This window comes from Frieseomelitta varia, unplaced genomic scaffold, assembly GCF_011392965.1.
Source record: "Frieseomelitta varia isolate USP_RPSP 00005682 unplaced genomic scaffold, Fvar_1.2 scaffold_782, whole genome shotgun sequence".
NCBI lineage: Eukaryota > Metazoa > Arthropoda > Insecta > Hymenoptera > Apidae > Frieseomelitta > Frieseomelitta varia.
Window position 1 is genome coordinate 97942 of NW_025110570.1, and position 27848 is coordinate 125789.

Sequence of the window (27848 nt, forward strand, 5' to 3'; positions counted from 1 at the left end):
TTTAAAGTATTGACAATTTTCTATTTAGTATATAAATATTTTCGTTTTTTTTTAAAGAATTTTTCATGAATTTTGTGTATTTAATTTAAATTAAAATTTTTCATGTTTTATTTCAAGTTAATATTTTGAATTGCGCGCGCATTAGATTTAAATTAGTTAAAGATTACAGCGCCCCAACGGCAAAATACGTAATATACTTCCTACGATTCTCGAACGTAATCGATATTTCTTATGATCGATTTTTAAACGGGAAGCATGGCAGCAGGAAGCACACCTCATCTGTAGTTATCCAGAAAGATCACCCAGAAAAAAGTATCACTCAGAAGTTCTAAGGCAAAACTTTAAATCAATAGTTGTTAGATTTGTGTTTATATTATGAATTTTTATAATAAAACTGCATTTTGTTCTGCATTTTGGTTTCAACTCAAGGTAAAAGTTAACCAAATATTACATATAATTTTCAACATTTAAAGAAATAATGGAATATAAACATTTAAACAGAACATACTCTGCTAAAAGTTATTTATAATTTTATTATATATTTATAATTTTATGCCAAAATTTAATTTCAATTCTAACCATTACAAATATTGTGACGTTGCAATATGACTACTCTTTTATTATGTATGTACATAATATGCTTTTACTTCTACTGTAATATTTAAAGTATTGACATTTTTTTTTCATCAAGCGTGTGAATATTTTCGTTCTTTTTAAAGAATGTCTCATGAATTTTGTGTACTTGATTTAGGATAGAATTTTCTATTTTCTTTTCCAGTTAACGGTTAGTGCGAAACACGCGATTGCAGCGCCCCAACGGTGACATATGCAATATATACTTCCTATAATTCTCGAACGTAATCGATATTTCTCGATCTTTAAGCGGGAGGAATGGCGGAAGAAAGCACGCTTCGTCAAAGAACAGAGTTATACAGAAGAATCATGCAGAAAGAAGTTCTCAAGTAAATATATAAATCAATAGTTGTTAGATTTGTGTTGGTATTTTGAATTTTTAAAACGAAACGTGTATTTTTGGCACCAAATCAAAGTATTATTTAACCAAATAATTATTGCATATAATTTTCAACAATTAAAGAAATAATCGCATATAAATGTATAAACAGAACATACTAGTTGAAAGATATTTATAATTTTATGCCAAAATTTAATTCACCAGTACAAATATTGCAACCTTGCAATTAACTAACCTATTGTTAATAACAATAGGTTGTTATATATATATATATGTAACAATAGGTTAGTTAATAATAGGTTAGTTATTAACAACAGGTTAGTTTATTGCAAGGTTAGTTAATAATAGGTTAGTTATTAACAATAGGTTAGTTTATTATATATATGTATTTTAGTTATTATATATGTATTTTATCATATGTTTTTACACACACGCTTCTATTATAATATTTTCTACTTATTTCTTGATTCTTTAACTTCATTCTGCGTAATTCTTAACAATTCTAATACTAAATTCAATAATAGTTTATTAAGAATATACGTATTTAATAGTTAAAATAGTAATTTTATTCCGTTGTCGAATTTCAGAAAATTTTTGTAACCGTGCGCAATACGGTTGGTAGAGTCAGTGTTTGTTGCGAAATTTTATATTTTTTTTTTTTATATTTTATAATTTTTTGAGCAAAATGGCTCTGATTTAATTAAATAATCAATCCATTCAAATTGTAATTCGCGAAGTTAGAGTCAGTGATTCCTCCGATTGTTACTTAAACGCGTGTGTTGATAGTCTTTTTTTCTTTTTTTATATTTTTTCTTATTCAACATTCGGTATCGGTATATTAGAGACAGTGCTCAAGAAGATAAGGCCTTTCCAGGAGATCGTAAGTAATTTCATATATTGTACTTCAATTTATTCATTTTTCAAATTTGACAACAAAGTATAATGTTTAACGTTTTGTTACAAACGCTTCACAATATCAACATTTTGATATATTTTGGAGAAAATCTAACAGTGACTCCTGAGCCAAGAATGTAAGAATCTTTCATTATTTCTTAAGAATTTGAAACTCTGTTTTGCTTTTGAATATAAATTCTAATATTTTGTTTTCTTACAGATTCTCTACAATCTCCAATTTCCCTTATCCTCTAAGAATCTTACGATGCTTCAAAAGTTAAGAATGTAAGTACGTTAGTACCACACTGTACTTGAATTAATTCTATTCTCTTCGGTTCTCTTTTCATTGAAGTCTGACGTAAAATTATAACTATAAAAGAAAAACATTTCAAATTATTCGAGTCCAAATTTTTATCATTAAAATTTAAATTTCCACAAATAACACTGTCTTTATGTTTTTCAAGAAGTTTTTCACGGCGTTCCACCATTCTCAGTGATATCTGCTTGATGAGGATCTTCACGACAACTTTTCTTGATCCAGTGCAGGTGATATCGTTCTTTGCGGTGAGTCGCATGCATTTTTGTTCCTCTGGTCACTCAATCATGTCGTAGGACGAAAGGTCCGAATCGGCACTGGTGACTGGTTGTATACGTAGAATTTTTTATGAGCATAGTGACCACGGGTATTGTTTTGTACCCGTGAGTAGTAACATTTCAGATTTTTTATATATTAGATCAGGATAGGACTTCTTGCACATCGCGATTTTAACAATTAGATTATATTTACCGTTATAGTAATTACTTTATAATAATTACTTGTAAAATCAAAATATCTTCAATAAAAATGTTTGCAAAAGTAAAATATTCATCTGAATATCCATAGATAAATTATTATAAATTATATCCAATTATACATAACAATATCTATCCATAGATGATTATAAATATTTATAAATAATTATTATTAAAACAATTTGAGCATTTCATAGTAGAGAAGACGGATACCCTCCGACTTCGTTGCTATGAAAGATGCAGTTATTATTTATTGATATATTGATGATATACTGATAATATACTGGTAATTTTGTTATAATAAGTAATAATTAATAATCGTTGTTATAATTAATTATTTTGAAGTTCATCTTTTTATAATAGTATTGAATGATTTAATTAATTGAATTTTATTATTATGAATTTTATAATTCAATGCAATTTGAAATATATAATAAATTAGAATTCTTTCCGTAAAAAAATGTATGAAATTTTATGTGCAAGAAAATACTTCGCGACAGGCAGATTTCTGAATCAAAGTAACAAGTTTGCACACGGCTTTTGCATTCTCGAAAATGTGCTTTGATGAAAAAATTGCCTGAGATTATTTCCATCAATATTTAGTTTAGAGTCAATTGTTTGTTTTTGATCATTTGATTTTGATTATTCAATTGTTAGATTTCTTTTGATTATTCAATTGTTAGATCTATTTTAATAAATTCAAGTCTTGTTCATTGTCTTTATTCTCTTGCAATTTCAATAATTCCTGAAAGAGTAAAGTCACAGTTACAGAACTAAAATAATAATGCAATAATAATAATACAATATTCCGTTAGATATAAATTACATAAACTAATCATTCTTTTAGTTCAGGATTTTCAGATTTAACCCCTTCCGTGTTCATTGTCAGGATCTCACTCACGTGCCCAGGTGCTACTTGGGTGGGTGAAAGACATTGAGCACGATGACCATAGTGTATAATTTTATAAAAAATTTCTCAGCGACTGACAATGTGTTAGCGTATCGTGCACGATGTATTTTCCGCATATGTGTGTGTGGTTAGGATGTGGATTTGCGTCGTTTCTATTATTTTATTCATTATAAATGTTTAAACTATTGACGCACTAAGTTGAAGTATGAATTTATTATAGTAATACTTATTAAATACACTATAATTATATTATTAATTATACTATCAGTTATAATAATGGTTCCAAGTCAACTTGCAGAGTTTCTATATAAATTATATGTATCTTTCCTTAGTTACTAATATCTCACATATAAATATAAACGTGTTTTAATCACGTTTTACGCAATGGTCGCTAGTCATTGTCAGTCGATTTCAGGAAATTGGTACGTAAATTAAAGTGTGAATGTTGAATGTTAAACTCGGGTGTCGGAGGCGTCCCGGGACGTTCTCTCTAGTTTAGGTCTGCGCCCGAGTGGTATGTGTGAGAATCGTGGAATGAGTGTGTTGGTGTGCCTGTTTTGTCATTTTTTTAAATATAGGGGCCCTGAATAGGATAGGTAGCTTACTTTCTGGTATGCCTGTGTTTAATTATAAGTAGGTAGGGCCGGGCAGGTTGGCACAGTCTCTGGTCGCGTGTTCCCTTTTCGCGTGTCCAACTTGTTTCAGGAAATCTAATTTGAAAAATCGACAGTAAAATTGGTACAAATGGAGCATGCCACTGTTTCTGGTTTTATTCTTCGATTTTTCGAATTTAGTATCGCGGTCGTGGTCGCGGATAGGTCGCGAGTAGGTCCCGAAACGAACGTTTATCTAGGTATTGCTCGAGCACGCACATGCGAACGAACAACGATCACTATGATCGATGATCGTCCATGTGTATTGGAGTTAGCTTCCGCAGTTTATCTTTTTATTTCACCTTTATATGTTATTTTTTTGGTTTGCGATTAGAAAGACTCGAGCTAGATGTAAGTTTCAGCGGGCATTGCGCTCGAAGAAAGAAGAAGCTAAATGCCGAAGAGGCCCGGCAAACTGCCACGAAGAGGGTCACAACAAATGGCTTCTCATCTTCTGGATCATTGAAATGATTCCAGAGCATGGGAGGTCATTCTCGTTACTACTTTGTCACTCATGCTCATTTAGTATTTGTAGTAGTATTTTTTTTCTCAGTCATCGTCATCGTTTTGGGCAAATCGCGGTTTTTCTTGTTAGTTGCTAAATATTGATTACGGGTTGAATTAGAGTTGCGAAATAATTTCGCGCCTGTTTATTAGTATTGCGAAAAATTGATTACGGTTTAAATTAGAATTGCGAAGAAATGATAACCGTGTTTTGTTTTGTTCATCGTAATTTTCATTAATTTTAGTGTTGCGATATTATTTCATCGCGATTTCCAGTTACTTTTACTCTTAGTGTTGCGATAATGAATGATCTCGTTTCTTGAAGTAGCGTTGCGTTAACAAAATGCCCAAATTCTTCCACTGGATTCGTGAAAGTCTGCTTCTGCTCCTGAATCACCTGATGCAGCTACAAGAGCTGTACAGAGCTGGTAGTTCATCAACAGCCTTCAGCATGGTTGCACTGGACACCTCGCTATTAGTGTTACACATTTTTAAACATGAGTGCATAGTTTAATAGCGTTTCGTAGATATTTTCGGGAGTTTTAAATATGACGAAGCACTCTTCGCGTTTAATTTTGAAAATTCCTTATTTCACAATTAATGCTAGTGAATTAGTGTTGCGAAACAAGATACAGTTTGTTCCTCGGACTTGTAACATAGATAATTGTACAATAGCCCTTCTGGCTATTCATTTGCTTTTTTTTTCAAAAATGTCGGGACTATTTTAGTGGTGTGGAATTTTTGTGTTAAGTTTTTTAAACTACTAATCCAACAAATAAGTGTGTTACAGATTTATCAATGGATCCATGCGGATGGATGAAAGATAGAATAACATGGATTGTGGAATTTAAAGGAAATGATGCCTGGATTCTGCCTAATGGTAATTAAATACATCTTATTAAATATATTTCACAAATTCTTTTGACATCAACAAAAGAAGATTGTACGTAAAATGCACTAAATACAGAAAATTCTATGAAATATCTAAAACAGAATGCTCGTTAGAAGATGACTGAAATAAATTTCTTAATTTCCATTTCTTTAATTTAACTTCTAACTCTTCAATTTACATATTTATAAATAAAACAACATTATATCTAATTATATTATTGATAAAAATGTCATAATTCGAACAATTTTTTTTCTAATACTTTTAAACGGATGTTGTAGTCGAATAGTCGAATACGTGCTAAATTTTTCATCCTAATTTTCATCAATTTTTGTATTAAATTGTTATATTCTTTCACTGATGAAGAACCATCATGTTCAATTCAATAAATAATTTTCGAAACAGATCTGGCAACGCTGTCCATATTTTTTGATTTTAATTCTCATCGCTAGTAGTGCTGTGGTGCAAAATCTGCCTGAATCGATATGACAGGATGTGACACAAAAATGGAAATGAAGTTATAATAAAAATACATTGTATGCAATGTCTATTCATATACCTCGTCTGTGATCTATTCATATATCTCATCTGCGATTAATCGCAATTATCGACTGTGTATCCTCTAATTAATTTTCGAAACTTACGTAAGATTGCGCATCTATGTAGATTTTCATTAAAAATTTTGTGCTTGCTAGTGTAAGTTATTTTACTAGAATTCATGGTTAAATAAAATAGAAGGTCTAATATAAATTAATCGTTTAATGCGGGAAACGTTACGCTAAAGTAAAAAAAGTTGGTATGTAGTCAGACATTCAAGCATCGTACACGATTCCGTTAAAAGATTAAGTTATAGAATAGTCGCTTGCAACTAATCTTCTTTATTATCTTATCTCTATCTTACTATTTTTCTTTTTAAATTTATTTTTGGTTATTAAGTCTGAACGCGCAAAATTCATGTATCCAATTCTAAGGTTAATCTTTGTTCTCGTTGCACTTCGACATGCCTCGCTGCAACAGTAACACGTGAATTTGCATTTTAAGTTGTTCTATAACGACCTACGAAGTTACATTAGCGTCAGTTGTTCCAGCAGTTTTACCGAAGTTCACTTGGTAGGTAGAAATTGATAGCAAAAAAGACGTCAGACGAAGAAGCTTGAAATTATTTCATCTTCTTGCATCCGACTCGGTTTTTGCCTTCTCCTCGGAAACAACAAACTAGAACGATAATTCAGCTACAGATGTTCGAGACTTTATGAAATTTAATATTAAGAACAAAGAAATATGGTAGCTACGTTCGCACTCACGGGCAATTGAATTGATTGTCTCCAAAGGTTTTGTAATATCATGAAAATCGTTAATAACGTTTCTGAATTGTTGATCGTTCGTCAGATTTAAAACATTTCCGTGAATTTTATTATAGAAATTTTTTTTTTTTCACTTTTATAAAGGGCCACACAATCGACTACAGAGAAAGATACGAAATTTTTAAAATTTAAAAATATCTTCTTTAAAATGAAATATCTTTTTTAATGAAACTTTTTTTTCATCATTGTCAGTATAATTTTGTTCAACGAACGTTACGAAATTCCAAAAGAATACTAGCCTGTTCTTAGTTAGAACAATCGATGGATCACATACTAACAGTAATTTGCAAGACAATTTGCACAGAACAGCGTTGTATTCCTTCGAATGAAATCCGTGTTGGTGATACTCTGATCCTACAGTCGATCCTCCTTCCACCTTTGGGTTCTGGAAGCAATGTTGCTAATTACTACATACCACCGAATGCGGCATAACCCGCGACCCATGAATTCCACTAGCCTGGCCGACGCTGTACAGTCACGGGAGTCAGTTTTCGTCCGTGTAATCCGTGGAAATTGCGGTTTCCTATGAGCGCAGAACGAACTGATAATATGCTTCTGAGTGGTGTCGGCCGGTTCGTCTTGCATTCTCCGACATTTTCCTGTTAAAATCCACGTTCGAGTATGTGCGAGCCGAAATTCATCCGATTCCATCGTGGAGCAAATTTTGTTGCCCCGCGCGGCATATTCTCCTGGTTCGACTTGCGCTTTGTTTTAGTAGTGGATAACGATTCAGGTAGCTGCATTTCCTATTTCGCGTTTATAGAATTCAATATTTAGAATTAATAAGTTGTTAAATAATTTGTGCCTTTAGGTAATTCTATTTTCTAAATAATTCTTATTATTGGTTATTCACTTTATTATACGATATACGAGGTTTGATCAAAAAATTTGCGCAATTTTCAATTTTCACCTCGTAGAAACGTCCGATTGAGAAATTATTGTTTTCTCTTGCTGGTATACTCATATTTGACCTACTTTGCAATTTTTATTCAGATTGAACGTGTAACTCAGATTTCATAGTCAATTGATCAAGTTGTAACTTGATGGATCTGATCATCTGTTATAATTTGCACCAATCTATTGTTCGAGAATTTTTAACTAAAAACAGTAACTGTAATAATTACCAGATACCGCAGCCTATGTGCCTATATTTTTTTCCCCAAGAATGAAAAAAAAAAACTATTAAAGGACAATGTGTTTTATATATTTATAATAAAAAATTACTTGAATTTTTTCATCAAGCTTATGTACTACGTACGTAGGTACGTAAATTACAAAGTCGAAATATTTAATTCGTGAATCGTAAGAAGCGATTGAAATTGATACCTACAAATTGATACACTAATTTCTTCTTCTATAGAATAACGTTTAACGAAGGATGAAAGAAGAAAGAAAGGAAAGTAACCATAGAAAGTTATATCACCGGTGCGATGTAGCAATTTGGTATTCATATTAATTCTGGTAATAACTAAAAGTTCGCGGCCGCGTTTTGAATGATCCTTCCCGGGCGAAGAATCACCACGAGTTGTCGACCAGACAATATGGAATTAATTATAATTAACTGCCATTCACAAAAGTCTCGCGAACAATTGTGCAGTCCCGCCACGGCGTTATAATGAACTTGCAGCTCCTATCATTTACATTCTCTTGTATTCGGCCCGAAGCTTCACCTAATCATAACGTTGCTTCGAGAAATGTCAAGGAACTTGTTTAAATTAATTAGTATGTTATTCGAGCGGGGATATAACTTCGTGGATTTATCTTCTTTCTTTTTTCTCTCCATCGTGGTTCAACTTCTGATGTTGTGATTTTAACCTTCATTTTGCAAGATGTATTCATAAAAGAGAATTCTTCCGATTGTTCGTGTTTTGCATGCACCAAAGCTAGAGATGTTGTTTGTTCTTCATTTGAAAAATTGGCCCGCAACATCATATTGCTCCTTTGAAATCTGAATTGCTGTTGCACAATAGCAGCGAGCTACAAATTGTTCGAGTTCTAAATGGAAATCTAAATTTGTAAACCTTTTGTTTCGCAAGTTATTGAACGAAGCAGAATTAAAGTACATTCTAATTTTACTAAGTTATTCCACTAAATTTCTTAAACTATTTATTTAAATCCAGTAGATTTAGATTTAGTAAATTATTTTATGATTTACACTCTAGCAAGTTTAATTAAATTTAGGACTCGCAGCTAGATTTACTCTAGTAAATTTTGCAGTTTCTATGAATATTTTAATAAATCCCAATAAATATAATAAATAAAAAATATAATATAATTTATTATATTATATTTTTTATTATATATAATATAGTAAATATAATATGTTATAATAAATTATATTATATTTTTTATTATATATAATATAGTAAATATAATAAATTCAGCAGACTGTACTTAATGGATAGACAGTAGTAGAGAGTAAACTGTATTCGTATTTGGACTCAAATGATTCAAAAAAATATCACGAAATATTTTCGAAAAAGATTGGCCGTTTTCGCGTACTTTCGTTTCGTCTCAGAGTGATAAGAATTGTTAATAGAAACATTAATAATCCTATTAATAATCCGGTTGGAAACTACAAGTCACTCACGCTGTGCGAGCAGAAAATCACAAATTGTTTCGACAAACGAAGCGAACAGAATGGTATTTGTATTTCGCTATACACTCATAAAATTTAGACTCCGGTTGCTTAACACTGCACACAGCCCCGAAATATGAAGGACTTCGCTAACTGACCAACAGTCCGCGTTCTAACGTGATTATCCTTGACGTTTTCCGCCGTTCATTTCTGAAATTACTGGCCAGCCATCTGGTTCGCGTATTTACGATGTTCCGGCGGTGACGTTGGTCGCGACGTTCTACTACGTTAATCACGTTCGTACGCGAAAAGAAAGAGGCGAAAGAAGGAAATTTAACATCCGTAATAGAAGCAACCCGGTACTCTTGTTCTTTCTTTGGTTTGTTACTTTTTTACTTTTTCCTTGTTTCTCGTTATCGCGGGAATTGATTATTTATGTAAGCTCGTCGTGCAATATCTTTCAGCGCTCGCGTTATTAAAATATTCCGTACACGTTTACCGGGTTTAACGTTACATAAATGAGTTTTTCTTGAACTTAACCCATCGTTGTACAGTCTCGTAAGCGAGGAGCATATTCTTTCTTGAATTTTTAGTACGACTTCTCGTAGAATTTTGCTGAACTGAATTTAATATGCGCCCGGCACAAGAATGCAATAATATCTATGAAGCGTGGTAAAAAGGATTTTCAAAGCAGTGGTACCAGATAATAAAGAAATTGAAGTTCCGTCCGAGTGTTTTTTATTAGTTTCGATAAGTGGTGTGTTGAAATTGTTAACGATGACCGGCGTGCAACCTTTGCCTCTCTGCTTTTCTCCCTTTCGCTCATTTTTCTTCGAAACTCTCAATCTTCCGCGATCAGAAAACTTCGGAATATTGTAAGGTTGAAACAAACTAGAAGCTGCAGGAAGAAACATAAACGATATTCAAGCTGAAAGAAACGGCGTTCGCCTTTTTCCTACTTATTTAAAGAAGAAAAATTACTTTTCTTGAAACAATACGTCCGACTGTTAATTACGTAAAGCCTTTCACGGGCAGGTAGGAAACGTATCCAGCAGTTTAAAGGACAGCGTGGAAAAGACGCGCAGTGCAAATATTATTTTTCAATTAATGTTTGTTGTTTTACGCTCGTCTAAGGGGCACGATAAGCGCGATTATTAGCCTGGTGGATTTTTATGCGTTTACGGGAAGTCTAAAATTGCAAAAACACACCAAGTGCGTCCGATGTGGAGAAAAATATGCAAAATACACAGAGTGTGAGATTTATTACAATCTAAACAACCTAATTGCGAACCTAATTAAACACATGAAATCGAGATAAAAATTTATTTCACTCGCCATGTATCAGGTTTTGTATATCCTCGCATTTGACGTATCTTTGCATTTCGCGTATCTTTGCAATTTTCAATTTCTTGCAAATATACATAAAATTCTAATTGATGAACTTTTGTTTATATAAAAGACGACTTATATGTTTCTTGACTAATCTCGTTGAATATCTATCCTTCCTCAATCACTTACACACGACGGTTCATACTTGCCAATTTTTACACAATTTTGTACTTTCATTACACGTCGTCGTTCTAACGATCTCATTTGTTCAGATTCGCTTTATCTTTATCTCATTTGAGCAAAGAACCTTTAACCGCGGCCTCCAGTTGTTTTCCAAGCGTTGTACAATCATTCTCGAGCCACTCTGCGAAAGGATTATGCGAATTTCCCCGATCCTTGGAATTCTCAAGCGGGGAGAGGTCGACTTTAGCTATTCTTCGAACGACTCGTTCTTCTCCTCGATTCTTTGGAAGTTCGACGTTTGTCTCGGTCCCCGGCCCTTTTTCTTTCCGACTCCTCGTCCGTATCTTTTTTCCGTTCCTCTCCTCAAGACGTCCGGACTAACTCTCGAAATTTCCGGAGTTTCCCGCACGGGGAGGAGAGCCGGTTCTGCACTCCTAATTCCGCCGAATTAAACTCGCCTTTGGAGGCCGAATTCGTTCTAATTGCAACTGCGGTTCGCTGCGAATACCGTCAAAACGAACTCCGGCGACATTGTCGCGACGGTGTCCATCGTTGAATTTTTTTCGGATGTAAATTGTTCACGAAAATTGATATCGTTGCAGGTGAAAGACTGACAATAGCGAGAAACGCTAGATGACAAAAAGATAAACTTTGAAGTTTGTGGGAAGTCTTTCGCGAAAGAGCTGTTTCTCGTGATTTTGTGCAATTATATTCCTAAGTAGTTTTTCTTTTATCTGAATATATGTATCTAATAAATTTACATAAATGGTCGCGAGCTGCCGTGAAATCACAGCATTTACGCACCGAAGGCTTAAAAAAAAAAAAAAGAAAAAAAAAGAAAATAAGAGCGATAGTAATAAGAAGCTTGTAGAGCTGTTTCATAGCTCACCAATCAGTTGCGTGATTTCGCCTCGTAAATTATTTAAAATTCACTTTACGTTTCTTTTTCAGTTCAATGAAAATATGATTCACTTTAGATTTTAACCCTTATCGCCACGTTGGGAATTAAAATTTCTCGTTCCTTTTTTTATCGAGAGTAGTAAATTTAACGTTTTAATTTACGTCCGCTATTTTCTCTAAAATTTAATTTCGTCAAGACAGAAGAATGAATGATTTCGTACTTGCATTCGTATCGTTCATTCATATCAAATGAATGTGTAGTGTAATAAATGCGTACGAATTTGACGAAACTGGCAAGTGAGTTTCCATTCCTTCGTTTGCTGCAAACGCGCCTTAAGAAGTTCCATTCGCGAACAATCGAGCACAATAAGATGCTCAAAGACGTTGCTTGGCAGTCGTACGATTAATCCGGAATAGCGGTACCAATTAGAAGATAGCGCTCTAAGGGACGTAGTTAACCATTTGTTCGCTAATTACGCGCAACGTCGACGCATATAGACGGCCAGATACGCCGGATACGCCGGAGTAAAAATACTCGGCCGACAAACAAAATGTGAAAGAGCAACGTGCATCGTGGAAAGGGAACAGGGTCGCGAACTGGCACACACCGGCTGTGTGCGAAATAATAGGGTAATTGTTATGCCACGGCACGGTAAGTGGAGGATCAGAGCCACGTCTAGGTTGATAAGACACGGCCGGGGATACTTAACGAACTTAACTTTCCGGATCGTATGGGCATCTGCTTTTCGAAAGCACGATCCCCTTACCGTTTCACTCTGTGCTTTCACCCTGAACGAAGGATGTCGTTCAGAGAGATAATCTTTAATAAACAAACCGACCTAGACGAGCAGTTTCACGCCGCGTCGCACCGCGGCCAAGTCTTTTCCAGATGTGTGGATAAAGTTGATCGAAGTTCGCCACTCGATTCGTTACCGTTGTCGTGAAAATTTATTTGAATTTGTTTTATATTTATATCGAGGTCGTACGATAGGGATTGATCGATTTTCCTTTTATTTAACGAGGTTGAAATTATTTTTTATGGATTCATTTATAAAAAAAATTCGTCACTTCCGACCATTCATCCTTCATTTCCTCAATCAGCTCCGTTCCTTCCAATTCGTGCGACTATTTTTACTATCACTCGATCGCAGAATACTCACGTTCGCAGAAGGCGAATCATTTTCGTCGTGACAATGCCACAATCGAACGAGGTTTCGACTCGTAACACATGTATGCCGAATTGTTAGAGAAATTGGAGAACGAACGGATTGAATTTGAAAGAAAATTGAACGCAGAAAAACAATAATGGCAAGAGGCATTAAATGTAAGTAAATTCGAAAAAGAAATGATGGAAATGGAAATGAAAGAACAAATGGGAAAATGAACAGAAGAGCAACAGAAACAGAATGGCAAAATGTGATGGAAAATAAAGTTAAACGAAGAAAAAAGTATACAGGTTCAATTGGTAAATGAAAGGATACTTTTAGAGAAAAAGACAAAAGAAACAGAAAAGGCAATACTTCTAGAGGAAAAGTTAAAAGAACAACAAGCAAAAGGAAGAGTACAGAATAGTGCTGCAGGGACTTATATAAAATTCCAGTATGAGATTGAACTATGGAACTCTGTCTCTGAAAACAACGATAGCTTTAACAATAAGTTCATCTGTCGCACAATCATACAATACATACAATTGTACAACTCATAGAATTCATACAATTCATACAGATTATACCATTCATACAATTCATACAATTCGTACAATGCACACAATGCACACAATACATACAATCACACAATACATACTATATATACATTACATTCGAATGCAAATCGTACAATATGTATGCAATCACACGCAGCCTTTCATACTAATGACATTCTTGTTTAACTTGAAAGTTACACAATAACCATACAATAATTCGCAGCCCTACCAGCGCATTTCGTATCAAAGACACGTTTATTAAACTTTGAACGAAATAAGGGAAACGAAACTATTGACACTTTACAATATCGTGCCTTGTAAGAGATACGTAACGCGAAATAAAACCGCGATTTATCAGTGTGCGAAATTGGGGTTCGAGCACTTAGGGGCAAATAGTCCAGCGCTACCCCTAACGGCACAGTGGGGTTTCGATGAACCACTGGAGCCGAATTACAAAGGACGTTAGACTACAAGAACCTACCTCGTCCTTTCGGACGAGGTTGCAGTTCCCCGACTTGACACACCAATAACGAAAGTTGGAAAATCTACTTCAGTGCAATGTTAGTAACAATAGTAACAACAAACGAAAGAAGAGCGGAGAGAAGATGTCCCTAATTTCGTTTCAAGTTTAATAAATGTGTCTTTGTACAGAATTCACTCACAGTGAATTTACAAATATTAACTATCTTATAACTAACTAAAACTAGACGCACGCATCCCACGTTGTCCATCGCTGGGGGCCCAATAGTTTACTTATCAACTAATTGTACCCACAGTTCAGTTTAGATCGCGAAGTAATGAATGAACAGAAATTTTCACGATCTAAACTGAACTGTAGGTTGCGTAGTTCTTAGCTTGATATCGTTTCACAAACATTAAAGTTTCTCATTTATCGTTTTACAATTTAGCTTGATAACGTTTTGCAAACTTTAATGTTTGTAAAACGATATCAATTACCAGGTCTCACCACGAGGAGGTGACTACGCACGAGACCCGCCCGGGCCCTAATCCCAACCACCCTCCATTACATGCAAGTAACTCGGCATTCTTAAGGAATGCCGAGATTTTATTCTACTTGGCCCGGGTTTACGAACAAAGGAGACAGAGATTCAATAGTGCAATCTCAAACCTAAGTCTAAATCTTAATTCTAAAGCGCACGTATGAGATTGAACTATGGGACTCTGTCTCCCGAATAACGATCGCGTTAACAATCATACAATCATACATTACATACATTACATACATTACATACAATCGTACATTACATACATTACATACGATCATACGTTACATACATTGCATACAATCACACATTGCATACATTACATACAATCGTAAATTACATACGAATGCAAATCATACAATATATCGCAATCACTCGCAGCCTTTCATACTAACCACACAGTCGACTAACACATGAAAGTTACACAATAATTGTACAATAATTCGCAGCCCTAACAGCGCATTTTGTATCAAAGGCACGCTGATCGAACGAAATCAAAAGAACGAAACTATTAACACGCATCAGTATCGTGTTTTTCAAGGGATATAACGCGGAATGAAGCCGCGGTTTGTTACTGTCATTGCACTAGAGTAGAGTTTTCAACTTTCGTTGCCAGTATGCCAAATCGGGTTCCGAGCATTTAAAGGCAAGCAGTTTCGCGCTACCCCCAACGACACAGTGGGGTTCCGAAGAACCACTGGAGTCGTATTACAAAGGACGCTAGACTACAAGAACCTACCTCGGACGAGGCTGCAGTCAACCGATTTGACACACTGACAGCGAAAGGTGGAAACTTTACTCTAGTGCAATGACAGTAACAAATGTTACTCTACTGTAGTGCAATGACAGTAACAAATGTAACTCTATTGTAGTGCAATGACAGTAACAAATGTAACTCTACTGTAGTGCAATGACAATAACAAATGTAACTTTACTGTAGTGCAATGACAGTAACAAATGTAACTCTATTCTAGTGCAATGACAGTAACAATAACAGTAACAACGAACGAAAAAAGAAAATCGAGGAGGTGTGCATAATTTCGTCTCAAGTTAAATAAACGTGTCTTTGTACAGAATGCGTTGACAGTGAATTTACAAATACTAACTATCTTATAATTAACTAAAACTAAACGCACGCAACTTAAAACTAAGACGCACGCATCCCACGATGTCGCTGTGAGATCCCTCGTCGTCCCAGATATTAATTATCTTATAATTAACTAAAACTAAACGCACGCAACTTAAAGCTAAGACGCACGCATCCCATGATGTCCCTGCGTGATCCCTCGTCGTCCATCGGTGGCCCAATAGTTTACTTATCAACTAGTTGCACCTACAGTTCAGTTTAGATTGTGAAATAGAAAATGAACAGGAATTTTCACGATCTAAGCTGAACTGTAGGTTGCGCAGTTCTTAGCTTGATATCGTTTCACAAACGTTAAGGTTAAAGTTTATCGTTTTACAATTTAGCTTGATAACGTTTTACAAACTTTAATGTTTGTAAAACGATGTCAATTACCAAGACCCACCACGTGGAGGTGACTACGCACGGATCTCATTATAATGTATTTTAAATCAGTACTCTTTTATATATTTCTCGCACAGGTTTTAGCTTGTATTTAATTTAAATAATTTGTTTTAAAGAGGAATTATTCGTAAAATAAGGCATAATTGTTTGATCGATCTAATGACTAATTTATGATACTGAAGAAATATTCTTGTTTGACTAATTAATAGTAAAGGACTAAATTATTTTCCAAATTATAGATTCAAAGAGAAATTCTGAAAATATCTAATAATATGTAAATAGCAATGGTATTGTTAGATTAATATTATCTATGTATATGCAGAAATATAACGTATATCACGGTAATTGTTAAAGAATGGTAACTAATAAAGTATATCTTGTACGACTATGATGAGCCTCGTCACCGATCAAGGTTAATGTATACTTCGGTCGTCAGTGATTCAGAACAGTTGACAATTTTTTTCCAACTTTTAAATTTGGTCGATGTGGCCACGACAAAAATTCAATTCGTAATGAGCTCTTGTCTCCATATCGATTGACATTAATCTGATCTTTCGTTAATGATGCGATACAGATAATAAAAATTTCTTAGAAATGATTAGTGATTCGATTACTACAAATGATTAATTAAAAATTTTAAATAAAATTTAGAAATGCTATAGAAGAGAATTTATTGTTTTATTGTTACAAATAAATTATTATAAATATTAGATAATATTTAAACAATTAGAATATTGAGAAATATTATTTAAAACTCACCCCTAAATTTTGGTCGATGTGCACATCGACCGAAGTTCAATTGGTAATGAGTCTCCGTACCGCTTAAGGTTAATATATATTATATTTTGGTCCTCAATGATCCAGAACAGTTGATAATTTTTTTCAAACCCTTAAAACGATGTACACACGACCAAATGATTCTTCGTACTGCTCAAGGTTAATCTAATGTTCCGATCGTCGGTGACCCGGAACTGTTGATAATTTTTTTTTAGTATTTCGAAAAACAATTTTTCTATTATACTAATCAATGCTTTAGTAGGTTTTACATTTCTATCGCAAAGTTATAGTTTCTTGAATTTGTTACAATGTTAAATGTAATAATTTATTTATTAATTTTTTACTGGCTAAAACTAAATTTACATTTTCATTATATTGATTTTTAAGTCATAACTGCATCGATGTATATTAAATAGAAATTTATGTAGAGAAAAGTTATGTAGGGAAAAATTGAGTTAAGCAGATCGTCGCTTCAAAATAATATGTAAGCGCAACATATAAAAATTTTCGCTCGTTTATTGTTTTCCTGCAAATAGAAGGAAATATATGTATTATGTAACTGTCTTTTTCATTATTGTCAATAAAATAATTTAATTATTATAAATGAGTTATTGAAAGTATGAAATAATGCTTGGGAATTCAATCACTGATTCAATTGTTATAAGTAAATAGTTTAAATTGTTAATATACAAAAATATCATCGAAATGCATTATTTTACAGTTTGAATAATTCATTTGAAACAATTAAATTATTTTTACAATATTTCTTGACATTATTTAGTAATTTTCACTACTTTTATATTACATTAAAGTCATTTCTCTTAAGCACATTTTTCAGGAATCTTATAAATTATTATTAAATATTAGTTAAAAATTTTTAATGACAGAAATTTTACAGAAGAGAACTTATTATTTAATTGTTGCAAGTAAATGATTAGAAATATTAGATAATATTTAAACTATTTGTATATTTAGAAATATTATTTAAAATTTATTTCGAAAGTTAAATCGATGTGCACACGATGAAGGTTCAACTTATAATAATCATTTTCCTGTTTAACCTTCAGGTAAAGTCAGTGATGCACAGCAAGCGGTATGCTTTGTCAATACTTCCGTAAACAGTTTTTCTATTTAGTAATCAGTAATTTGGCAGTTTTATTGTTTCACAGCCTCCATTAATTTAAGGCAACAACAAAATACTGTAATTTCTATATTTTTTACAAAATGAAGTTACGTTTGCACGGTTAATTTTTAACTTATAATTCCGTTGAGGTATACTAGATTAATTTATAAGTCTGTGACATATAATATTAATTTATGTAGAAAATAATTATATTACAGTCAAAAATTAAATTGATTTTTGTTTAAATTGATTTTCGTTTTCTTGAGAATAGCTAAATAAGATTTAATTATTATTAATTTTATTAATAATAAATAATTAATTATTAATAATAGATAATAACAGTTACTATTAATTATCAATTAATTATTAATTACCATTTACTGCAATTAAAATCATTATGAGAACATAAGGCCTTGGAATCCATTACCAGGTTAACAATTATTATTCGATAGTGTAAATTGGTTGAGAAAAATTGTAGAAAGACGAAGCACCAAGTCGGTGCACCGTTGGCCCTTAAGAGGAGAGGTCACGTTCAAATTAGTAGAACAATTGGAAAAAATATTGTTAATCGGTTATTAGTTTAAAAATTTTCGTTTCAATTAATGAATTATAGAAGATTGTAAAGGAAATTTGGTATTAAGATAATTGTAGAGGAGAGTCATTGCAGTACTTTTATTTCTCAAAGTTATTTTATCAAATCCATTAAATGTACAAAAACTTTAAAAGAATATAATTTTTCTCTCTTTATCTCCACTGATCCAAGTTGTTCGATCGATATTGCACGACTATTTTCGATATTTCTTATGGACTTTCTTTTTACCCAGAATTTTATTCTTTTGTAATATAATTGGAAAAAAAATTTAAAGACTTGTATTTCTTTTCTTACGTAGTTTATAATTATTCTCCTTTATATTCAACTCGTCCAAAATGCTTTCGATACATCGATATTAATATTGTCATGTTTCGTGGTATTCTCGAGGTAATTAGATTTGTATGCATAAAGTAAGTGAAGATTGCCTGCGAAGATTATTTGGTATATTAATTATGGAACAAGTTCTAATAAGCTCCCAAACTGAAGTGAAAATTAAGGAATTTCTTTCCTATGGTGGGATTATCCACGGATTCGAAGACAGTTGACAGATTCGCTGTAGTTCTTCCTTAATAAAAGCGCGAACTTAATCAGAGTTCCGATAAGACTACTTTCAGAATAATAGAAAATTCTTATTTCACTTGTTTTACGGTTCCTCATTTTCGTGATATTGTAAAAATCGTTTTTACTGCAATTTTATTACAATGTATTTTTTATAGCAACTTTATTATTTAGTATTTGTTATAAAGTAACTTTATTATTTCATTATTGATATAATGAAATTGTAATAAAATAACTCTGTAATGTAATTATTATAAAGTAACTTTATTATTTCATTATTGACATACAATTCAGTCTATTTGAACTTCGAAAGTAAATTAAAACTGATCGGTAAAATAATTTTGTTACGAATTGTATCGTTTTGCTCGTATTATTATAATTTATGTAGTTAAAGACGTGATAAAACCATATCGCGATGCTGTAACATAATGCAAAATATGGTGCAACCATTTTTCTTCTCTTTTTTTTATTTGTACCTCGTTTCTGTTTTATCTTTTATGTTTTTCCACATATATATGTGCGTGTGTGTATGTGTACAAAAGTTGTTATCATTACTGGATATGCACATAAGCAGGTCAGTACGTCAAGATGGTTTACAATTTTTAACAGCAAAAACCCTGCTCTTGCACTCGTTGAGTGTGCTATTACGGTTACGTTACATTGTTTCATGTTAATTTTTTTAGTCGTACAGGTTGAAACAAATTTATCGCTGTTTCATCTCATAAACGAAATTATTTTCATACGGAGATTTGAGATGTTTATACCAGGGTTTTCGTTCATACATACAAGAGAAAAAGTTTATTCGTTAAGCTAGTTTATAATGTGGGAACTAGAAACTTTCTAATACGACAGATCAGCAATAGATATACAGAATAAAATGTGTAATAATAATACGTAGATACGCAACTTTCAGTGTTACAGAAACTTGACGTAATCGTACGTCAAGGAGTTAAAAAATAATTTTGATTTATATTTGTATATATTATACTACTCGTGGTAGAGAGGACTCCGACATCAATCTTACTATGGGAATCATATTCTCTATGTAGATTTTACCGATGAAGTGTGCAAAATTGTGAACACGTCACGTGTGTGTAGACGTGCAGGATGACCCGCGACATCAATCTTCCTAAGATAGTTATTTTAGGCGTTATCAGTGAAGTGTGAACAGTGGATAAGATATTTACTCAGTGTATGAGATGTTCTCGCTAAGTGTTGCAGCTTGTTAAACGTGTATACAACACTATTTCAAAGAATAATTTTACACTTGCAAAGTGTTTTAAGAAACGACTTGATGCTCGAACTACTAAAACGATAACCAATTATTGCAGGACTGTCTATCAATTCGAGTCAATATATGATAGAATACTAAAAATAAGACCTTAATGAAAATAAGAGATCCTTGCCGCAATTAGCAGCGAAACTTTTCAGATCAATTTCGCAGATTTACAACGGTACAGTTTTAAAAATTTGAAGAATGATTCTTCGCAAAATGGAAACTTGTGCTTTTTTTAAAAAATTTTTCCCATTCGTTGTATTTTAATTTCTCCGGGTACAAATTCTGTATTTTAGTTTCAATGTTGAAGTCGCGTTTGCACAAAAATGACAGTGTAATTCGAGTTATTGTGGCGTCAAGCCACGAAAGTTGTTCGTCCCTGGAAAAGCTGTTGCCAGCGAATCAAATATCCGCGAGTAATTTGCGCTTTATTTTTCAGATAAATTTCGCAGATTTACAACAGTACAGTTTTAAAAATTTGATTTTTCGCAAAATGGAAACTCGTGCACTTCCGAAATTTTTTCTCTATTCGTTGTATTGTAATTGCGCCGGGTACAAATTCTGTATTCTAGTTCGAACGTTAAAGTCGCGTTTGCACAAAAATGACAGTGTAATTCGAGTTATTGTGCCGTCTAGCCACAAAAATTGTTCCTCCGTGGAAAAGCTGTTACCAGCGAATCAAATGTCCGCGAGTAATTTGCGCTTCATTTCCGGCTTTCCGTACTTGGACCAGGTAGCAGCAGCTACTGCCAAAGCAAAATAGTTCCTTGGCAAATTGAAACGGGCATCGACTTACCGAAAACACTGGGTACACAGGCTGTATTTACTATTCGTAGCTCACCGAGTCGGATAAACACGCAAGTCTATTTCGACTTGCAGATTTGCCTTGGTTTCGATGGTAATCAATTGCCTGCCGGCTGTAAAAACAAAACCAAGAAATCGTATTTTCCTCTTTTTCTTTCCTTTTTTTTTTTTTTTTACTGAGTGAAAATTTTCCGCGACATTGCCGCTCTCGTCGTTCATTTCTGTCCTCGAACAATCGATCCTCATAAAATCGTTGCCTTTACACGGATATATAGGCCGAAGATGAAAGAAGGAAATATTCAAACGAAGGGAAAGGCTGGAATTGAATATTGGAAATGGAAACCTGCGCAAAGAAACGGACGGAGAATTTTTCTTGTTCAATTTTAAATTTCAGAAATTCGAAATGGCCTGTGGTTGGAATGGCTGTGGTGATAGATTGTAGCTGATTCAATAAATTATTAAGTCGAATCAATTTGTGGTCTACGTAATTAAAGACCGAGTAATAATTTATCACTAAATTATGGATTTCTGTGCATTAGTGGGAAATTAAAGGATACAAAACTTGTCGAAAATCACTGTCTTCTTTTAAGAATGAACAATGGAAATTGCTTTTTTTTCAAGCTAAATTATATTTCTCGACAAATTCACGAAAAATTGCAAGTTAATTCGCGTATTTAGTAATATTTGCCATAGCAATTGCTACGTAACAATCATTTTTTATTACTCGAACGAAAGCATGCTTATATCTCTATATATTGTATGTGCAAAGTAAATTATCTGATTCTTCGTTCTCGCGTGTTCCTATTCGCCGTTCGCCACATGTGTTATTGAAGAAAAAAAGAACGAAAGAAGGAGCAAAGGATAAAAGAAATTATCAAGTTAGTCGCAAGTGGGATTATTTGCACTCGTAGCTTTTAAATTCTGTTGTATCGAAGAAGTATTCGAAACACACATGGCCGAATACATATGTTCTCTCGGCCGACAGGGGACGGGGCCGGCCTATAATTTAATTGGAATTTAATTTAATTGGAATTTAATTTAATTGAAATCGCTCGTATGCGGCCGGCAAAATGGTTTCGCGTATAAAATACGCGGCTACGAGCCGCTGAAAGTATCCGGCGAAATTTTTGCGAATGTCACACGCACGAGGTGGGGAACGTTTCGCCGCGATTTTCATGAATTTTCCATATTGCGATGCTCCCACGCAGTTACTGATATTATGCCAAGCGATATCCGGTGAAACCAATGCCGCCACGGTCAGCGTGAATTTTTTTGCCCCCCCCCCCCTTCCTGTACACGCGTTCCTTTTTTCCTTCGTCGGTTTTTTTTTTTTTGCTCCCCCATTAAATTTATACCGTAATTCGAGCGCGTGTCAACCGTTCCATGGGAGAAAAACGCTCTATTTTCATCGAAGCGAATGTTATACAGGCACGCGTATTTCGCGTACATCAACGACTTGCGCGTATCACCTTTGTACCTTCGTCCCCGCTCGGCGCTTCACCCGTAAAATTTTATCGCCGTGTTCATCGTCCTCGAAATTAATTCCGTTTCGACGATTATGGGATTATAACGAAGGTTCTGTTTATCGTTTGTAAACACTATTGTTTTCATTACCGATGAAATATGTATGAAATAACGAATCAGCTCGGTATGTGTAATACAACGGATTGAAGAGTGCCTGTGGGCACTTTGCTTTTTTTTTTATTTGCTCGAAAGTGTTTTACGTGCAGACAGAAACGCTGTAGTATACAGTAGTTAGTGTATTATATTATAGTAATTAAAAGATGAAATTACTGTTAAGTTCAACATCATCCTTGTAAAGAAAACTATAGGTGCATAAATTTTTAGATAGCACAAATTGATCTATTTTTGTATATATATATATATTTTTATAAATGCTTAAGAATAAAAATATACTTTTCATTAATAACGTAAGAATAAACGAGATTGACACTTACCGTGTTTGTTTCAAATGTCGAGCTTTTTTCTGGAACAATCTTTATTTTACAACGGTGAAAATGCATTAAATTCGCCAAATAAAAATTCAATTACTACTATTTTCAAGAATATCGCAAGCGTTGTAAATTTTATTAAGTACTTTGCACTCAACAACCTGATGCAAATTTATCTGCTCTTCAATTATTGAATTTTGTTAAAATTTCGATTCGTCGCTACGTGAACTCTGTCGAATTGTTTCTAAAAATATCGAGAGCATGTTCTGAACGAACATAAGAGAGAGAGAGAGAGAGAGAGAGAAAAAGAACTCGCGGCGTACTACTAGATTCCCGTTGTATGCGTTACACGCTGTCGCTGAAATATTCAGCAGGTTCGCTATCAAGTTTCTGAAGCCTCCAGTCATTAGGAATTTACCTAACGAAGCGAGAAGTACGAAACCTCGAAGTACACGTAAGGCGCAACTCCCTGGAGGATCTTCTGGTAAAAATGCAAATCTATTTCTGCGTCCGTCAGTTTACTTTGCTCGGTCACGAGTAATTGCCCAACGTCCACAGCCTACGGGCTTCTCCTGCGGGAGATGCAATTCCCGGAGTTTAAACCCGACCAACTATTTCACTCTCTTTTCCCAGTCTGTCTTCTTTGGCCTGTGTCTGTCTTTCTGCCAGCCGGCAATAACAGTAATCAGGATACAGGATTAAAAGGAATGAGGGGGCGGCCGTACGGTGGTGAATTGAAATTTTTCCGGCGCGTAAAAAAAAAAAAAAAAGAAGAGGAGAAGAAGAAAGAAAGAAAAAAGAAAGGATAGAATTAAATTAGGGCGAATTGAATGGACAAGCGTCATTCGACGACGATTTATCTGTTAGCCGAGATTTCCAATTTCAGAGATTCGAAATCACAATTGTTCCAAAATTTTTTTGGTGAAAATTAATTTTTATTTAAACGGAGACCAGTTACTAATAAACCTCAAAGAAACTTCTCAAAAAGGAAACAAGTCTCGAATGATCAAGAAATATTAATTTTTAATTGTTTTGACTACGAACAATTATGATTGATTATATATTTTTATTTGGCTACGTTGTCCATGACAAAAATTGAATTTTAGTTGCCAGCAGCTAATGTAAATCTTTTTTTTTTATGGTTTCCATCATCATCTATGGCCCAAACTTTATTTCGATTACCGATAACTATTTTCGACAAACGATTTTTTAATTAAGGTAACATAACGTAGTATCAAATCACGTGACAAATAATTCGAGTAAACAACAGTTTATAATTGAAATTATAGAGGTGTTTTTATTAGAGCGGAAGAGAACATAAAGATTATTTTATCATAAATTATTCAGATCCAATAATATACATATTCCGTATTTCGTATCGATTTTCTACACAGAAAATCAAAAGTATGTAAAATTCACAAGGAACCTCGGTGATGTCGTTCAAACACGATCATTTGCGTACACGCGTGTATAATTTACCGTTTCTATCGTGATTATTGCAGTCGTTATAATACGCACGCGTGTAATATAATACAATAGCGGAGTAATCTTATCATTGAAACTTTTAACTATTTGGTAAATATAAAATTGACTCTCACTAGACAAAGAAAGACTCTCATTATTGTTCTTAAAGAGATTATTATTAACTTTCAAATCCTGCAGATCGTCTGCGAGACGTGCGAAATTCATTTGGCGAGCAGCCATTTATTAAAAATTTATTATTTATTGATATAGAAACGTATGTTATTCTTTGTACTTTGGAACACCATGGTGTCCGAATATCACGTAATAAGAATCACTCTAGAGTAGGACTCCGATGATAATAAGAGTTTATTTGAAAGTAAGGCTAGAAGGATAAATGCGAAGTAGTTCTTACTTTGATGGAATCGTAAAAAGGTACTTGGAAGATTTGTTTCTCTTTGCTATAAAGGCACTAAAGGCTCGGAATGGAACTCGAGTTTTATTGCGTTTTATCGCAAAAAATAGACGTTAAATTTTTATAGTTGTGGTACACACCGATCGTTTGTTACACACTTAAAGGTTAACGATATCCTAATAATGCGTGTAGAAGACCATCGATACGTTCTGGACGCGGACGTTAATAACGTCGACGTTGACGGGTGGCAATTAATTTCACGACGATCGACGTTCGATAATAATTAATCACGTTAGCTTGGTCAATGGATAAATAGATCGTGAACGTTGAACGAGAGAAGACGTAAACGGTCGCAACACGTTTTAGGCGAGATCTCACACCTCGTAAAAAAATCCAGCCTTTTCGACTCTCTCAGTAGTTGGCGAAGTTACTGATAGAACAGAATCGACGTCGACGCGATCGTGACGATAAGAACCTGGCCGTTGCTTCGAGAACACGGTTCGAGGGAATTAATTAAAATGGAATTCTCCGTTCGTAATGGCTCACGTGCGTACAGAGAGGGATGGTAGAGAGAGTACGTGCTCGTCGTTAGAGATGGGATCGAGTACCTCGCAAGTAGCTTTTAGTCGTTGGATCTGAACTCTTTACAAGTATTCCCAACGGCACTTCCAACTGTACTTGAATTTAAGCGGCATAGTTTCGAACGTTTCGTGGTTTTCATCTTTCGTACAATTTCTTTTCGGGATTTCCTTCGATTACAATGAAATATTATAATAAATTTAGTGAAATGTTATTCTTACAATTTCTTTTCGGGATTCTCAACGATTCTCTAATGAAACATGAAGTTTTAGTTTCTTCTATTATTGTTTGAATTTTTCTTGAGAATTAATAAAGGGAATTTACTGGAAAGTAATTGACAATACATTTTCTGGTTTCTCCGAATTTTTGGAATCTTACAGGAATGTTATAGGTGAACAATTTTTAGTGGAACAGAGATACTAGTGTATATATATATATATATAAACTAGGAACGGAGCAAAACAAGGAACTTCTTTATTGTATCGATATAAATGCGTCTGACGTGGAATGTATCATGATCACTGTACGTGTACACGCATAGAGTTGGACAAAAAGGTAAATTTCATTTTAAACGAATCACACGTATACCCAGAAGAAGAAAGATGTAATAGAAGTTTACCATCACTTTCATCGTTCGATCTGTGGGTTTCTTTCAACTTCGATAGAACTTGTGGAAGTTTCGAATCTTATTCGAACATCGAATTGCTCGTAACGTTTTCGAAACGTGCAGGTACTCAATTCAGAGTTCGAAAGCAGCTCGTACATATCACGAATAAACATTGTGCTCGTTGAAACGTTTTTACTTTCGACTAGCGTTTGGAACATCTGAAATGACACTTGCACACTTAGATATCGAACTTGATTCGTAGGTACATATACGTACTGGATTTGATCTTACTCCTCTTCGTCCGTTGAAGAGAGAGAGAGAGAAACGGAGAAATAAAAAAAGAAAAGGGGGGAGGAGAGAGAGAGAAGGACGATCGTGCGTTCCAATGGAACTGCGATTACAATTCGAGAATGCCGAACAGGGTTGAAAGCCAGCGATATCCATGTGGGGGGAGGGAGTCAACTGCCAGTCCTCGATCCCGTGGGCCACTATTCTCCGTGTATATCACCCTGCAACCCTCTCCCGCGGGTCACCTTTCTCCAATGGTGAGACCGTGTCTCTCACACCGGTGCCACCACCACGGCTTTGGAATTCGAATTGTAATTTCTGACCGCGCGTCTCCGTACGGGCCGTTGCCCTGCCATTCAAAATTCGTAATTCGGATTGCGGATTCCCGTGAGCAGCCACGATCCTCGTCGCATATATAGTCCTCGACGATATGGTCCTGGCGGCTGTAAATATGCTCGATACGTGTCGTTTAATAAAGGCTGGAGACGTCTCATCGCGGCTGAGAAGAGCCGCGGGAATTCCCCAAACACGCGCATGGTTTCAACGATTTCGTCGGGGAAACATCCACGGCTGCGAGCTCGTTTCACGCTAATTACGATCTGACCGTCATTCGGCGGTGTGTTCGAAGAACAATCCTTGTTCCGAAGAAAGGCGAAGGAATTTCGCCGGTGGATTCTGGAAACTCGCGCATTCACGGATTTCGGCGAAAAGAAGAAAAAAAGAAAAAGAATATCATTTCAGTCGGGTATTGTGTTCGGGGAATGTGATGCGTTGGTGGAGTGCGAATTTCCAGGAGAGGGAGGGAGGTTCAAAGACGTGTGTTATTTAATGCTTTTGGTTTGAAGACTTCCTGTTTGGAGGGAGGTTCAAAGACGTGTGTTATTCAGTGCTTTTGATTACGTTTGAAGAGCATATCTCTTTATTATGAAAATCTTATCTCAAGTGTGCCAGCAATTTAATTAGTCTTTGAATTTCTCAGGTCTGACAGATACACAATACTGACATATTATATTTGTATTTCGTATTCAATTTAATTTTTCGCTGTACCATGTCGATTCCTGCATATTTTTCGGTTATGCCATACGTAATATGACAAGCGTGTTCATTTCTTACTAAATTAATATTATGTTACAGTATTAAATTAACATATCGTATGTTAGCATGCCAAGTATACATCGACATTATTTCACATACAGCATACATCTCCAAACTT

The 27848-nt window shown here is 34.3% G+C and overlaps 1 long non-coding RNA gene across 1 annotated transcript; it reads left to right on the plus strand.

Annotated features, from left to right (window-relative positions):
• The first annotated feature begins 140 nt into the window (after nucleotides 1–140).
• Nucleotides 141–17528, plus strand: LOC122535874. Its single transcript, XR_006308284.1, has 3 exons — nucleotides 141–284; nucleotides 6351–6353; nucleotides 17517–17528. It is a non-coding gene; the product is annotated as an uncharacterized LOC122535874 (long non-coding RNA).
• Nucleotides 17529–27848: the final 10320 nt, after the last annotated feature.